The following is a 5,000-nucleotide window of genomic DNA, read 5'->3' on the forward strand; positions in this document are numbered from 1 at the left end:
TTGCTCATACGAAAGTTAGGAAGTGGAAAAAGCGTGTTCTTCATACCTCTGATGTATTCTACTGACGCCCTCAGGATCGTGCTCCTGTTCCAGCACACGTCCCAGCAACATACAACAACATCACGATGATAAACCTGGCTATGAGAGGTTGAGAGTTTGTTGATAGTGTTGTTGAAATCCCATTGTGGTTGTAGCTTGTAGACTTGGCCTGTTCTGTGTCACCAACCAGGTAGAATCTATCCATCCTAGATCGGAGTGTACTGTAGGACTGGGGCTCGGCTTTGATTTGATGTGGCTTATGATCAGTACAAGACAAAAAAAGGAAGAGAAATGATGATGATTTCTGATTTTAAAAAAGGTATTTGTTTGTATTCTTTATTATAGTTTGTTGTTTTTATTTTATCTCCCAAAGCACTGGAACCTATATTATTTTATTGACTTTGTACATGAAAGATTTTATGAAATGAGTTTTATTTCAGATGTTTTATGCCACTAAGCCACTTAAATGTGTTTTATTTTATCTGTATTTGTCATTTTTATTCTATTTTATTTTATTCCAAAATGACCTTTTCTCTCAGAGCCATTTAAATATGAAAGTATTTAAACCACTGACATTACAGTGTGTGAGCAGTGGGGAGCCATATTATATAGTATTTCTCTTTGTGTAAAGAATCGTTCAAATTTCACCAGGCTTTTAAGAAATGAAAAGAACATGTAAGTGTATGATGTCATTTTTATATTGATTGGGATTTTTGTTCTTTTTTTTGTTCTTTTTTTTTTTAACCTTAGAATTTGGAGTCAGACTAAGTTGAGAGGTGATTCTTTGATTTTATTCAGTTTTAATTGCGCTTTTTGTGAATGTGAAAGTTGACCTGTAGTTCTGATGCCAACTCAAACAGAACAGAGCAGGCTTGTCGCTCATGGTGCCTCCTTTTGCCCCCGACTTTGGTTTCCATGGAGACAGACAGACGACTGCTTTTCTGGTGAACTCGGAGCTTCCGTCGAGGAGTTTCGTTGCCATAGCATCAACATAGCGTCGTACAGACCTGACTCTCTCTTTCTCTCTCTCTCTCTCTCTCTCTCTCTCTCTCTCTCTCTCTCTCTCTCTCTCTCTCTCTCTCTCTGCCAGAGTTCTACTTTTTCCCTGCTCCAACGTTTGTAATCAGTTTTAATTGTGTTGTTGTTGTCCAGTCGACACTCCAAAGACCTTGTCTGCAGATGCCCTCCTCCTCTGTCCCCCACCCCACCATGTTGTCACTGGAGGGACTCTGCCAGGCAGACCATGCAGGGGAAACTGGCATTCTGGTTTTGCTTTGGATATAAAATGTTTTACCAAAATCCACCCAAGGGCTCTCAGTGTGTTTCTTTACCGTTTGTGTAATGTTTCTGTAAAACGTAGCATGCTGATGAAGTAGTTTCCTTACCATTATTTAGCTGCGTGTGTGCGCGTGTGTGTGTGCGTGAGATATTGTGTATGCACTTGTGCTTGTGTAGATGGTGATTTAGTGTTCTAGGTAGAAATGAGGGTAGATTTGAACTTGATTCAGTCATTGAGTCTAGTATGAAAGCTGCAGCCCTCCCAGAACACTGATCTAAGTTCAGATTCACATTTCCCTGCTCTAATGGTTGAGGTTGGGATACAGGGAGGATAAGCTGATCCTAGATCTGTGCTGAAGGACAACCATGCCACTTCTTGGAGACCTCATCCCTTACACACTGCTACTGTTACCGTCTCTGTCCACCAGGCAGCGCCAGAGAACCACCAATCTCATACCGACCAGGGTCCGTCTCTCTCACCACTGCTCTCATCTCATTTATTCTCTGTAACAATCACAGAAAGAGAGCTGCAATGCAATTAACCTATTTTTAAATACCATTTTATTAGGGCAGTTTATCCCCAATGAAGAGGGGCTTAAAATAAGATGATGGGGAGGGGGAGGGGGGGGGGGGGGGATAATATGTATGCTGTAATTTCACCAAGGCTCTTTCTCTCTTCACCTCTCTTCTGAAATCCTCAAAGCACGCACCAATACACATGCACACACACACACACACACCACACGGAAGTGATGACATGTACTGCTTTGTAGCAATTACCAATCAATCAGAAAACAAGGGAATGGGACTGGAGACGGAAAAGGAATATTCATATTATAAGAAGAAATATTCTATTTCTTGCTCATACTGGACACAAGGTTCTATAGATATGAAAATATGACTTTTTAAAGACTGCAGTGAGTGAGTGTGTGAGTGAGTGAGTGAGTGAGTGAGTGAGTGAGTGAATGTGTGCTGAAGTCGCTTTCATCGTGTTACTTTAGAGAGGGTATGAGTGAAGTGTAGAAGCATACAATATTTGATCTTATTAAGCCTGGTGCCCCCCTCCCCACCCTCTTATTGGACTGAGCCGCCCTCCCCACCCTCTTATTGGACTGAGCCCCCCTCCCCACCCTCTTATTGGACTGAGCCGCCCTCCTCTCCTTAGTGTCGAGGGTGCTCTTTCTCTTGTCTATTACACTCTGATGCATCAAGAGTTTCAAACCTGGGTGGGTATATGTGTGTGTGTGTGTGTGTGTGTGTGTGTGTGTGTAGGCATTGACTAGAGCAGTGTGGTAATGCCAGTGCAGTTGGTGGTCTCTTTCTGCCTGCCCTCTCCTCTCCCCTCTCCTCCCCCTGACATCCTCCTCTTCCTGATGTATTAGGTCCGGTGCTGCCTTGGGGTGATCCATATCTGCCATTAAACAGCCTTTCTGGGCTTAAATCACTGCAATCATATTCCTTATACACACACCCACACCCACACACACACACACACACATGCACACACATAATCACACACGCTCCTGAGTGTGTGTGCCTGGCGTCCGCCGCCCATCGAAAGGCCCATTCTCCCTGGTCTTTATGATGCTAATGTACTCCCCAGTCTAATAAATCCCTATAGAGCTGAAGAGAGCAGATCTTATGGCTCGCTCAGAACAGCACCCCCCCCCCCCCCCCCCCCCCACCACCACCACCACCACCACCACCGCCACCCCCCACACACCCACTCCCCCACCTCTCCTTCCGCAGTAGAAGTGCCTGCCTTGCACTTGCATGAATCGTTGGGTGGCTGTCCAGTCGAGAGAAAGAGAGGGAGAGAAAGGGAGAGAGAGGGAGAGAAAGGGAGAGACAAATCAAACATGAAGGCGTAATTTAAGGAGTGTTGGCAAGGTACAGTAGGGTTTGGCTCTGTGTGCGTGTGTGTGTGTGTGGGCGTGTGTGTGTGTGTGTGTGTGTGTGTGTGTGTGTGTGTGGGCGGGCGGGCGCGTGCGTGCGTGCGTGCGTGCGTGCGTGGCTTGTGGGATTGTAGCATTGCGGGCTGTAGAGGGAGACCTCCAGAGTGAAGCAGGGAGCCACGTACACCTCCTCTCCCCACCATCGGGCCTCCAGCCTGGGGTTGGCAGGAGCAAAGCCCCCCTGACCACCCTCCAGCTCCGTGGATGGAGAGAGGAAGAGAGGGGGAGGAGGAGGAGGGAAACATGTGGAAGAGGATGAAAAAAGAAAATAATCAAAGAGGTTCTTTTACTTGTTCAACAAACAGCGAACAAGGAGCTCTATTCATGGCTGGGAGTGGGCCCTGTATCAGGCTGGGGTGAAGTCAAGGTTCTCCTCTCTCCCTGTGGCTCTTATATGGCTAGTCCTCCACTCCCTTCTCTCTCTCTCTCTCTCTCTCTCTCTCTCTCTCTCTCTCTCATGCTTTCACCCATCCTCATCTCCTCTTTACTACCACCTCTTCTCTATGTCCTGCTCTCTTTTCTGTCCCCCTCTCTGCGTAGTGGTGGTCTAGCCGCTGGGATGTGTGTGTCTGTGTGTGTGTGTGTGAGCGAGAGAGAGAGAGCTCTTTCCCAGGGGAGCAGTGTGTCACTCAGCTCCAAGTCCAGGGAGGGGAGGTGAAAGGGGGCTGATTGAGCTAATTTAGCCCCTGGATGCGAGAGCAGGGAAGGCCTCACCCTCTGCTAATAGACAGACATCAAAATGGAGATGAGGGGGGAGGACAGGAGGGGGATGTGAGAGGGGGGGGAGACTATAAAAACCAGACAGAGTTTTTGATGGATTTATCCCTTTTTGTCCAAAGGGATGAGGAGAAAACTTTTATGAACAGTGAGTGACATTGTGAAGTTGGTAAAGGTTTATGCGTGTTGCGTTGTGTTAAAACTTGTGATATTACTTATTGATCCTACCCCCTCCATTAACACACCGTCAATCACACGTCTGCTTTATGATCTTGTCTCGCCGTGTGACAAATCGTATATCCACTCTGACAGGCAGGCTGAAGAAGGGCCCAAAACATTGGCTTTTAGTGCAAAGCTGAAGGTTGGAGACGGTTTTTATGGGTGTTGTAGTCATATCCCTTTAGATCCTGATGACCCATCATCTAAGAAACCCTAACGAAGGCAGTTTGCTGCTGAAAGGTTGGTTTGGGACGTTTAATTGATCTTTTGCACTGGAGCAAAAACGTCTGCAGCTAAATTGTCTCTTGAAGTCCTTTACTCAGCAGGTAATGCATTCTGATGATGTCTAACGTGGAAGAAATATCACCGTTTTTCTTTTTTTTCTTCTAATATGGATAAAGATAATTGTTTAATTTACAAGAGAGAGTTAGGATTCTACTTTTTACACTCAGTGTCTACTGTATATTGGCTGCACCTGGACTCGTAGAGTATATTGGTTGCACCAACTGCGTTGGTTTCAGCTCTGTTCTCCACCAAGCTCTGTCCTCTTTCAGTCTCAGCCATCGTTTCTGATTCCCTTCTGTGTGAGGGGCTGATGGGGCTTATGCAAACGAGTGCCCAGGTCCCTGTCCAATTGCAGGAAGATAATAATAAAGGGGAAACTGTGTCACCGTGGTAACAGTGGCCTTCCTCTTAAAGGTCAGAACTGTTCACTGACAGCCTCCCTTCAGACAGGCCCACAGTCTGTCGCTTTTCTCTCTCTTTCTCTTTATTCCTTATCTCTGTTCCTCT

At 46.1% G+C, this 5,000-nt stretch overlaps 1 protein-coding gene across 3 annotated transcripts in view; it reads left to right on the forward strand.

Moving 5' to 3' along the window:
- Positions 1-1,336, forward strand: part of tfeb (transcription factor EB) — a 32,565-nt gene extending 31,229 nt beyond the window's left edge. For all 3 annotated transcript variants that reach the window (XM_083668605.1, XM_083668606.1, XM_083668607.1), the window contains exon 12: positions 1-1,336. This exon is cut by the window's left edge and continues 2,107 nt beyond it. The gene's annotated coding sequence lies outside the window, so the exon portion shown is untranslated.
- Positions 1,337-5,000: the final 3,664 nt, after the last annotated feature.

The sequence above is a fragment of the Argentina silus genome, assembly GCF_951799395.1.
Source record: "Argentina silus genome assembly, chromosome: 4".
In the NCBI taxonomy this organism is placed as follows: domain Eukaryota; kingdom Metazoa; phylum Chordata; class Actinopteri; order Argentiniformes; family Argentinidae; genus Argentina; species Argentina silus.